This window comes from Herpailurus yagouaroundi, unplaced genomic scaffold, assembly GCF_014898765.1.
Source record: "Herpailurus yagouaroundi ecotype Mexico unplaced genomic scaffold, PumYag 198, whole genome shotgun sequence".
NCBI classification, from domain to species: Eukaryota; Metazoa; Chordata; class Mammalia; order Carnivora; family Felidae; genus Herpailurus; species Herpailurus yagouaroundi.
This window is the reverse complement of record NW_024412429.1, coordinates 26,256,209-26,268,499: the sequence shown is the minus strand read 5'-3', so window position 1 is coordinate 26,268,499 and position 12,291 is coordinate 26,256,209. Positions and strand designations below refer to the sequence as shown.

The window sequence follows — 12,291 nt, the reverse complement described above, 5'->3', positions numbered from 1 at the left end:
TAGTGTGCCTCTGTTCTGTGCTGGTCTGCTTCAGTTATTCCAACCCGAGAAAGATGAACGTTTCTTCTTTTTCTTCCCCCTACTTACTCCAACACAGCACCAGGGACTGGAACCATAGCAGGGAACCAGTCAAAATTCTTATTTTCAAGTTGGTCCAAGTGTCAGGGCCTGAGGTATCCTCCCAAACCCTCCACCTCCTGGTGTCTCCAAAGGCAAACCATTCATCAAGAATTTTGTAGCCAAGTCCCCCAAATTTGTAACCCAAGATGATGAATGCTGACATGGCTGGAGTTGGTGCTAAAAAGCAGGTGGAACTGGAGGGGGAAAAAAACCACACACACACCTTCTCAATCAAGTGTTGGAACTCCAACACACGCCTAAAGGGTGTATGCAGTTGAGGAAGAAAATCTGAAGCTAAAATCATAAAACCAAATTCTTGGACACTATATAGAAAATCTCATGTCATCTTCTTGTGTTTTTCAAAACGCTGACACAAAAAGAAAAAGAAAAGTAAGGGACTCGTCTCCTTTCTGTTTTATGAGATTGCTGCCAATCTTTTTATTGTTTAACATTTGGATCAATTCCAAATGTTATAGTACCTTTTTGTGTGGCTTCGTTGAGTGGGTATGAAGATAATGTCAGATCTGGGCAAAACTAGGAGCATAATAGAAGACTTGCATGAGTGTGTATTATGAGTCTATGAAAATGTGCAAATGTATTGTAGGAACTTTATAATTAGTAATGTGTATTATTTATGAAACATGAAAACAAATGTATTTCAAATTTGCTTTGATTTATAGATTTAACACTGTCTTTTATTATAGGCATAGTAAGAGATACAAGGAAATAACCATTATGTTGTGAGAAGGTGACCAAAATCATGTACCGAATGCACAGCTTTGTCTACCCTTTCCACCATCTTGTGCCTCTTTACTATTTGCTTCTTTTTTTTAAGTGTATTTATTTATTGAGAGAGAGAACATGCACGTGTGCCCAAGTGGAGAAGGGACAGAAAGAGGGGGAGACAGAATCCCAAGCAGGCTCTATGCTGTTAGTGGAGCCTGACGCGAGGCTTGATCGCACAAGCAGTGAAATCATGACCTGAGTTGAAATCAAGAGTTGGACACTCAATGGACTGAACCATCCAGGTGTCCCCATCTGTTTCTCTCCTCCCCATTTCCCTTCTCCTAAGGAAAAAAAAAATTGGTTTCACATTTATAAAATTTCAGTAGTTAATCATCTATGAGAGCAACCTAACCTCTAATTGTTGAAACATAACCAAAATAAGGTACTTGCTCAGTCAGAGCTCGTTACATGGAGTAATAAAAGAGGATTGTTGGTTTCTCTTTAATCAATTAAAAACAGAGGGTGTCAAAATGAAGATTTTTCTTCAAACTGAGTTGTAAATTTGGGAAGATTTGTTGTTAAAAACTTCCTTGGCCTAAAACAATACCCTTGGTATCTGAGAAAATGAGTGCTGGTCGTGCGTATGTTTGAAAAGTAAAATTTTGAGGAAAAATAGAAATAGGTTGGAAAAAGTGCTTGGTAAACAGTAGTAACCAACTCCAAATGTTTTTACTCCAAATCTGTGTTATCTCTGGCACAGAGGAGATCTTTGGGGAACATATATGAAAGTGGATTAAGTTTGACTAACCTTATGTAAACCACATCTAGAAGAGAATGGTCACAAGAGTTTGGTCTCAAGGTTTATTTGTAGTACCTGGCAGCTCAACTTTTGCAAAATCCCTTAAGAGTATATTAGTGTCAAAATCATGAATAAAATGGGAGAGTTTTACACATGTACTAATTGATACTTTCTTGTTATTTTATCTCATTACTTCTCCCCAAATTTTCTGTGAACCCTACTACCTTGCAGACTTTTAGTCATTCTTTGACAATTTTTTAAACTTCAGCTTGTAGATCCCATTAGGTAAGGGCATTAGTATCACAAAATAATGTGAAAATGTTAAATAGAAAAAGGGATCCATGAGTACAACTTATGGTTGTTAGATGTGGGCTACTTTTAATTATGGAATAATCTTATGTTTGTATTGATGCAAGATTTGATGAATGACTTCAGCTACATAAATATAGAAAATAGCCACATTGCAAACATTTTGCATCCCTTTTGTGGCCTAACATGCAAACATTTAAAATTGTGTTACAATTTTGCTTTGCTGTTTAATAAAAACCTGTTTCAGGGGCGCCTGGGTGGCGCAGTCGGTTAGGCGTCCGACTTCAGCCGGGTCACGATCTCGCGGTCCGTGAGTTCGAGCCCCGCGTCGGGCTCTGGGCTGATGGCTCGGAGCCTGGAGCCTGTTTCCGATTCTGTGTCTCCCTCTCTCTCTGCCCCTCCCCCGTTCATGCTCTGTCTCTCTCTGTCCCCCAAAAAAAAAAAACCTGTTTCAGGATTAAAAAAAGAAGTCCTTGTCTTCATAAAGATTTATTCTTTTAGAAGGGTGGGGAGAACAAGAAGTAAATAAGAACACACAGCGGGTGGGGCAGAAGGGTCTTACTGTGTTATAATAACAGGTGAAATACCCCCATTGATAATTAGACAAATGCTGCTAATGAAATTGTAAAACTAAGACACGGATTTCAGAAAAAAGTTATTCTAGACTGAGAGAATAATAAGTAAGATCTTAAGGGGAAAGAGGGTTACTTCTCTTGTTCAAGGTCTCAAACAGTCATTTATTCATTCAACAAATATTTAATTAGTTTGTTAACACCTACCACATGCTAGAAAGGGGGCTGATGTTTCAAAAGTGGACAAACATAGACAGGGAGAGAAGGGTCAAGTGGAGTAAATAGACTTTAATTACACAAACATATATAAAATTATAATTGTAACACATGATGTGATGAGGGAGGTTGGAGAAGTGATAACTTCTAATAGAAGAATTTGAACTGTCCAGAATTGACTTTGTGGCTGAACTGACACTCGAAGTTTTAACTGAAGAATGTGTGGGAGTTGCATAAGTGAGGAAGAGAAAGCATATTGACCGATAAAGAAAGATGATGAGATTTGATTGGGAGAATTTTTTCCCCCCAGATAATGGAAATACCCTGTGGGAAGTTGCTACCAGAACATTCTGGAGAACATCCCCCTTTTGTGTCATTCTGCCATGACACAAGGCGAGTTACATCACTATGCCACTCACAAATCTGTACTGGAATATTAAAATAGCACTGGGTCTCCTGTCTTTATTAAAAGAGTTGTTGGAATAAGAGACCTTGACTGTGGAGTCAAGGTGAGGAAGAAGCGTGTCAGGGAAAGTGTGTCCTGAGTGGAGCCTGAAGGGAAGGTGGAGATTTGGTATCAGAGGAAAGGTGATTGCTTCACTCACTGTGGAAGGAGTCACAGACCTAGAGAAGAGAAACTCATGGTTTAACATAACCAACCTGTTAGTCCTCCTTTTAAAAAATAATTGTGGGGGCCCCTGGGTGGCTCAGTCGGTTGAGCGCCCGACTTCGGCTCAGGTCATGATCTCACGGTTTGCGAGTTCCGGCCCCACGTCGGGCTCTGTGCTAACAGCTCAGAGCTCGGAGCCTGCTTTGGATTCTGTGTCTCCCTCTCTCTCTGTCCCTCCCCCACACGTGCTCTGTCTCTCTCTGCCTCTCAAAAATAAAGAAAACTAATAAAAAAATTAAACAATAATAATTGTGGTTACCTCTTTCTTTTTCTTGGCTTTAAAAATACTCAAGGTCATCCTGCTTTCTGCTTTTATTATTTATATTCACTCCTCAGGTCTTCTACCTTGTTACTGTTTTACTATCTCTTACATCGCATCTGGCTTTTCTCGCTTCCAAGAGGTAAACCTTTCAATTATACCTTGGTTAATATTCATTGCAATGACAGTTAGTCCCCTGCTTATCCATAGTTCCACTGTTTACAGTTTTATTCCTCTGGTCGACCATGCTCTGGAAGCAGATGATCTTCTTTCTGATGTATCATTAAGAAGGTCATTAGAAGCCTAACACTATGTCACAATGCCTGTGTCACTCACCTCGCGTCATCTCATCATGTAGGCATTTTGTCATCTCACATAAGCACATGAAGAAGGGTACAATAAGATATGTGAGACAGAGAGAGACCAGGTCCACAGAACTCATTACAGTATATTGTTATAATTGTTCTTTTTTTAAGTTTGTTTATTTATTATGAGAGAGAGAGGCAGAGAGAGGGAGAGAGAGAGAATCCCAAGCAGGCTCTGTGCTGACTGATGTGGTGCTCAAACTCACAAACCGTGAGATCATGACCTGAGCGGAAACCAAGAGTCAAAAAGCTTAACCGACTGAGCCACCCAGGTACCCCTATTGTTATAATTGTTCTATTTCATTACTGGTCATTATTAATCTCTTAGTGTGCCTAATTTGTAAATGAAACTTTATCATCGGTATGCATGTATAGGAAAAACATAGTATGTATGGGGTTCAGTATCATCTTCAATTTCAGGCATGCACTGGGGGTCTTTGAAAGGTTATTTATCCCCCATGGATGCGGGGTGGGGAGGGAGTACAGTACTATCCTTTCAGACTTATGTGTTAGCCTCTGCTTTTTTTAGTTATCTACTCTTTAAAATAGCCCTTGCTTACCTGGGCTTTTTCGTAACTATTTTAACATGGTTCCATGTGTGGTTCCTTTTCATTTCTAATTAAAAATACTTTTAATATTATTTTTATAGGATCTCATCTTGCAAATGATCATAGCATTGTTTATTCAACAGAAAAGCTTCTATTTGAAGAAGCAGAATACTTATATTTATTTTAAGTAGTCATGTAGATAAAAAATGACAAATGAGAAATTAATAGATGAGTTTTCTTTCCTTATCTATAAGGAATTTTTCCTTATCTATATAAGGTATTTTTTTCAGACAGAACAAAATATATATAGTATTTTTTATAGTAAATAGTTGTGGGCATTATATGTGTGTGTGTGTGTGTGTGTGTGTGTGTGTGTGTGTGTATTTACTATAATATTTACAGTAAATTTTCTGAAGGCAAAGGGTTTGGCTTATTTAGCGTTCATACTCAGCACCCAGCCCTAGTCTGGGCCCATAAAACATGTTTAATAAATGGCTACATAATAAATGGGGAAGGGCAAATGAAGAAAGGTCTGCATTGCATATCCAGGTGAAGGCTGGGATCTCATATAGATATCATATTTTATGTGGGTTATGTTCAGATTCTTTCCTGACAAAGTCCTTTTAAATCAGTAGTTCAAACTTATGTGTCCCTCGGTGTCACCTGAGGGGCTGGGTAAAACATGGCTTGCTGGGCCCAACACCCAGAATTGCTGATTCAGGAGGTCTAACAAGTTCCCTGGCAATGCTGCTGGTCTGGGAACTTCACTTTGAGAACACCTGCATTAAGTGCAATATCACAAACGGACAGGGAAGCAGGAAGAAGCACTGAGATTTTCCCGGTCCTTTGATTAAGCATGTATTTTCCTCGTGCAGTTTGGGCTGCATAACCCTCTCTTGATTTCATCTACTGATTTCTATGTTCATCTCAATCATGAATAGGATTAAGATTTTGAGGGGAGATTAACCTTTGATTTGTTTTTAAGTTTCTTTATTTCGAGAGAGAGAGAGAGAGAGAGAGAGACAGAGTGCATAAGCAGGGGAGGGGCAGAGAGAGAGAGAGAGAGAGAGAGAGAGAGAGAGAGAGAATCCCAAGCAGGCTTCCCACTGTTAGCACAGAGCCCGATATGGGGCTCAGACACACGAACCATGAGATCATGACCTGAGCCGAAGTCAACAGCTGGACACTTAACCAACGGAGACACCCAGGCACCCCTGATTTTTTATTTTATTTTTTTTAACCAAGAAAACAAACGTAGAAGATGAAAATCTGCTCGACTTTAGCTACTTCTACACAGATGAAATAATCGCTACTCCTGGGTCTTTCCAGAGAAGTGAGAATGAGGTTGTAATAACTTTACAGATTGAATTAACTAAAAAATAATGTGCATATAATAATTCTATGAGGTAGCACATCTAGTCAGTGAGGGCAGGATGGCTTATTTAATAAATGTATTCAGAATATTGGTTGACTTTTATCTCATACAATCAACATAAATTCTAGTATCAGTTCAATGTTTTAAAAGGTATAGAGACTTGAAGAAAATAAAAGTTCACCTTAAAAATTCCAATTTACTTTGGTGATTTATTTCTGTATATAGTACTTTAGTATTCTTGGATAGGAAAAGCTTTTCTAAACATGAACTCATGAAAGCAACCCTAAAAGAATATTGATGGGTTCGAGTAGGTAAAAAACCAACCAAACAAACACACAAAGAAGTACTCTGTCGAAAACCACAATAAACAAACCCGCTGGTAGAAAGGAAAACGTTATTGCAAACTTTCTAAAGTATATTTTAACTGTTTATATGACAAAGTCTTGGAGATTTTACCTTTTGACAGATTTCAAATAAATTATTCTAGAGAAATATTTATGGATGTACGTAAGCGGAAAATGTAAGGAATCACAACACAGACGGTTAATGACAGCAAACCACTGATAACAGCAATAGAGAATTAAGTCTGTGAATGAGGGACAAGGCTGTATGAGTGTCAAATAGCAGTTGAAAGGTGTTGTACATAAATACTACCTGAAATATATGGTCACAATATAGTGTCATGAGAAAAGCAGGGCACAAAGTTACATGTGCAAAATGATTCTCTTTTTGTTTTTGAAATATCTGTTTTCGGGATATAGATTGGAAAAAACATGAATCAAAATCTTTAAAGTGTTTGCTTACTCTGCATTGTAGGATTACATGTGATTTTCTCCTTTTGAATTACCTGTTTCCTGAATACTTTGCAACAAATTTGTCTTATTTTTAAAATTAAACAATGTGAAACAATTTGCAAACTTGTATTCATTTTTGTCTCACAAATAGTTACATAAAACCCCTCTTGACCCCATCCAAACCCTCAGCTTTGAATTCTTTCATTATGTAGAGGGGAAAAGTTGAGAATTTATCTCTGGGTCCTCAGGAAATTTCTCTATGCAGTTCAAAGTGGATTTGGTTGGCTGGCCAATATAAACTCCACTCCATGGCCCTCTGTCCCCCCTGTCCATGTTGCTATGCAAAGACATAAAAATCTAACTCTCCATAATTACTTTACATGTTGGCCCAGAGAAAGGGTTTCAGAGGAGGTATCTAAACTGTGCTTCTCTTGTATCTGTTTTGCTTTGTAACCCTCTTTCCCTTAGTTGAGAAAAGAAAAATGAAAAATAAAGAATTTTGCTGGTTTGGAAAATACTTGTAGAGATCACCGCCTCCAACTGTGCGTGTTCTTGCTGTCTGTTATGGTCCATTCGATAAACATGGTATTCAACGGCCAGGCGGTTGTTGATATATTTGGCAACGCTGATAACGTGATCTATGTTTAGGAGGAAGTAGCTGCGTCATTCGGTGGGGGCAGAGGTTTTCTGCAATTGTTCCCTTCTCAAGGAAAAGTTAGGTCATTGAACCTGAAGTTCTCACTCTGAGTCTGAGCATTTTCATTTTGTCATCTGTACTTTTTTCTGTTGCTTTTATTGGAATTTTAGATTAATCTTTGGGCTTGTTCTCAGAAGCTGCAAGCACTAACTGAAAAGAAATGCAAACCTGGTCAATTCTGACTTTCAGGGTATAATTAGAGTAATGAGGAAAATTATAATCAGAGTAATAAGGAAAATATGCATCTTAGCATATTTCTTAAATATCCACCGATCACAGCTTTTAGTGTTTTCATTTGGGATCTGCAAGTTTAAAAACATATATACACAAAAAAAGCCTTGAATCTCAAAGTTCTCTCTTACACACATATATATATATATATATATATATATATACACACACACACACACGTATATATATGTATACACACACACACATATATATACACACACATATATATATAGCCACACACACACACATATATATATGTGTTATATACATACAAAAACATAGTCTGCATGTAATCTGTGTGTGTGAGGTATACAAACACACACACGGACTAGAGAGAGACAATATATGTGTATGTATGTAAGCCTGTGTGTGTGTGTGTGTGTGTGTATATATATATATATGTATGTATTTACACACACATACACAGATGTATATATTGTATATACATGTATATATATATATTCACATATATAACAATATATATGCACAGACTATGTGTACATATGTGCATCTATAAATGATGTGTGCATTCTTATATTTACACAATATATGTATATGAATATATGATCTCTCTTTATACATAGTCCTTGTAGAGGGATTTGAACACATTTTATCAAATAAAAGTGTTTGGACATCAAAGGGCATGAAGTCTGGGACAACACAATGCCTTGTAGTGGCCAGCTGAGTTTTAAATGGATTTCTAGCATTTTTCTTGAGAGGTGGTTCCATTATCTAATAGTTTTCATTGGGAGGAAGATCCCCAGATAGGCTTAAATTTCCTCTTCTAAACTGATTTTATTAAGCCACATCACCCCTCCAAAGCTGAGTAATTCCTCTCCTCTTGGCATTTCCATTGTTACAGGGGAAGGCAACAACCAGCTCCTCAGCTGTCATCAGGATATTTTTAGCTTTTCTGATCTTCCTTTTTAAGTGGGATATGTACAAATACACACATATGCAGATCACACGTACGTAGTCACCACCATGACTTTATTTGGCATTTACAGAACATCCAAATGTTATCACTATTTCAGATGTGCTATTACTATTTCAGAAATAAGATTCCAGTGTTCTGTAAACTCATGAGAAGCCATTTTTGCTTGCCTTTTTGTGGTGAATCGTTTATGTTCACAAGAGGCCGCTAACAATATACTAGCTTTCACTCACATTTTGTAAAAGTTGGTTATATGTGTGACGAGGCAGAGTCTAACAATCTCTAAGCTTGTTTATGACTAGTTTGGGCTGGAGAAGATACAAAGAAAGTGGAATATATAATAAATGCCTTCAACCCCATTCAGTTCCATTAGGAATGGAATTTTTTTTCATGGGGAAGATAGATATGTTTACTCACCTTCTCGAAAGAGACATTTGAAATCGGTTAGGGGAGTTGGGACCTATAGCCTCTACTATCATGGCAGGAAGCTGTTGTTATTTTTAAATGATTTACAAGTATTTCCCTATCTCCTGAAATTTTTAGTTTCACAGTGTCTGATTTTGGGTTTTAAGCTAGCTCATTGATGGGGAAAGGAAATGAAACTGTGCTTACCTCTCTGTCCTCCTCTCCTTTCTCTTCCGTTGGCCTCCATTTTCCTCCATTACTCCTTTTTCCCTCCTGCTCCTCTGCTTTCTTCCCATACTCCTTTGCTGCCTCAAACCTCAGTTCCTCCTTTTTCCTCTCCCCGGCCCTTTCCCTTCTCCCTCTCTGATTTTTTCCAGTTCTCCCTTAAGGAGATTTATTTTTGACCTTCAAGCACCACATTGCTGTCAGTCCTTGGGTTTCCCCACCTGGGGATTATTTCCTAGGCCCTCCAGGAGGAACTCTGAGGAAGGAAGGATCTTTTCTCTTATGCTCAGATCACTTCTGTGTCATAGCATGCTCTGGGTACTAGATGATCTAAAGTAAATGGAAAAGATATCCTAGAAGTCTGTGCATATAAAAACAAATATTGAAATTTAATACGATGACCTCAGAAGTATTTTGGTTATGACCAGCCTCTTTAAAATACATTAGGTAACATCTCTCTAATTAGAAATAATTTAAAATATATAGAGATATCTTAAGAAAGCATATTTACTTTGAGTGAGAACTGATGTGTTCTGTTGTTATTTTTTTATTTTTTTATTTTTTTTCAACGTTTATTTATTTTTGGGACAGAGAGAGACAGAGCATGAACGGGGGAGGGGCAGAGAGAGGGGGAGACACAGAATCGGAAACAGGCTCCAGGCTCTGAGCCATCAGCCCAGAGCCCGTCGCGGGGCTCGAACTCACGGACCACAAGATCGTGACCTGGCTGAAGTCGGACGCTTAACCCACTGTGCCACCCAGGCGCCCCATCTGTTGTTATTTTTAATCAACTTTTGTCTAGCCATCCTGGTCTGCTCTAAGAACTGTGAATGTTGTACAACTTATTATTAGTTATGGCTTTCTGAAATTTGAAATTGAGACCATAAACACAAATGACTAAAATACCTAATTTTTTCTCCTATTTTTATTTGTTCATCCAGGTTTTAGGAGTTTATTGTTATCTTGAGGGGAGGGGTTCTACCATTAAAAACTCATTAAATTATTTTGAGGCACCTGGGTGGCTCAGTCGGTTAAGTGTCTGACTCTTGGTTTTAGCACAGGTCATGATCTCATGATTTGAAGGTTTGAGCCCTGTGTCATACTCTTCACTGACAGTGTGGAGCCTGCTCAGAATTCTCTCCCTCTTTCTCTTTCTCTACCTCTCCCCTCTCTTGTTCTTTCAAAATAAATAATCCTAAATTTTTTTTTTTTAATTTCATTAAATTATTTCAACCCAAACTGCTTGATAACTATTTTGGACACTAGTAATTACCAAATCAGCTAGGAAAATAGTTTATTTCCTTTATGTTGATTCAGTGAATAATTTTCACATTGTAAGACAAGTCGGTTGTGTTCTGTGATTGTGTTGACATCTATACCTTGTCTCTTCCCCATCTTAACTGGGTGTTCTTGGGAAAGTCACTTAGCCTTTTTGTGTTTGTTTCCTCTTCTTAAAGAAGGATAAAACCATAGAAACAAATTCATATGGGTGCTTCCATGATTAAGTGAGGTAATCTATGAAAGCACGTTGAATACTACCTGACACATTATAAGTGTTCTGATGATAAAGATGGGAATTCAGATACTGACTACATCCCGAGTAACCCTGTTTCACAGAAGAAAAGCTCTATGTGTGCCAAAGGTTAAGATTCGTAGTATACTGTTACTTTTTTAAAAATTTCTTTTAATGTTTATTTATTTTTGAAAGAGAGAGAGTGTAAGCGGGGGAGGGACAGAGGGAAAGGGACAAACAAAATCCGAAGCAGGCTCCAGCTCTGAGCTGTCAGCGCAGAGCCCAGCGTGAGGCTCGAACTCGAGAATTGTGAGATCATGACCTGGGCCGAAGTCAGATGCTTAACTGACTGAGTCACCCAGGCATCCCCAAATTCACAGTGTAAAGTTTAAGGAATCTGTTTACAAGGTAAGTAGAGAAAACAAGAACAAAACAAAATGCAGTTCCTAGGAGGCCCATTAAATTACAGTCTTATCTGTTCAATTTCAAGTCCAACCCCTTTAATCAGTTTCCACGACACACGTGTCAGCCGACATACCTGCAAGGTGACTCACCTTATTCCAATTAAACTAGATTGAGATTAAAAACAAACAAGCCAACAGCTGGAATGTGACATGTGGGTCAGACTCTTCCGAGTCCAGTGGGGTAACTCCACGGAGATCAGAACGCTCTTCAAAAACCAACAACCAATTGGCACATGTCTCCAGGCATGCTTGGAGTCTACAGGGCCAAATGGTAGAGTGTCCTGGCAGGGCCCAAAATTCTTCCTTGATGACACAGAAAAGAAAACTTTCAAAGCAGTTATGTAACCTGAGAGAACACAATGCATCCACTGTATGCATCCTGGGGCTGTCCATGCACACATTATTTCTATATTTTTCTGTTCTGTAAACTTCAACACTAAAGATCAACATCATTTCAAGTAAACATCCTTTCTACTTTTTCTTTGCAAAAACATGCCGCAGAGAACACAAGTTATTCATTTTTCTGGCTAAAGAAGGCATTCCTATTTTAATGGTCAATTATATCATAATCTGAATTTGCCACAAGTCTTCTTTTTTATATTTAAACACTCTTTGCACTGTTTTATTTTTTAATCCTTAAATATAAAAGTAAAGTCTAGAACATGTACAAAACAATTGCTCATCTTATGAAACCTCATTAAGGAAGTAGTTTTTATTCACTCCATACTGTTGGCATTTCTCAATTTCAGTAATCATTAATATTTTTAAAAGCTGCCAGGGGCGCCTGTGTGGCGCAGTTGGTTAAGCGTCCGACTTCAGCCAGGTCACGATCTCACGGTCCGTAAGTTCGAGCCCCGCGTCGGGCTCTGGGCGGATGGCTCAGAGCCTGGAGCCTGTTTCCGATTCTGTGTCTCCCTCTCTCTCTGCCCCTCCCCCGTTCATGCTCTGTCTCTCTCTGTCCCAAAAATAAATAAAAACGTTGAAAAAAAAAATTAAAAAAAAAAATAAAAGCTGCCAGCAGATGCTTACATTTCTTTTAGAAACTATTTCCGTCAAAGACAGATTTCAA

The 12,291-nt window shown here is 38.3% G+C and overlaps 1 pseudogene; it reads left to right on the top strand.

Moving 5' to 3' along the window:
- The first annotated feature begins 266 nt into the window (after window positions 1-266).
- On the top strand, window positions 267-7,632 carry LOC121013093 (short coiled-coil protein B-like; annotated as a pseudogene).
- The last annotated feature ends 4,659 nt before the right edge of the window (window positions 7,633-12,291 follow it).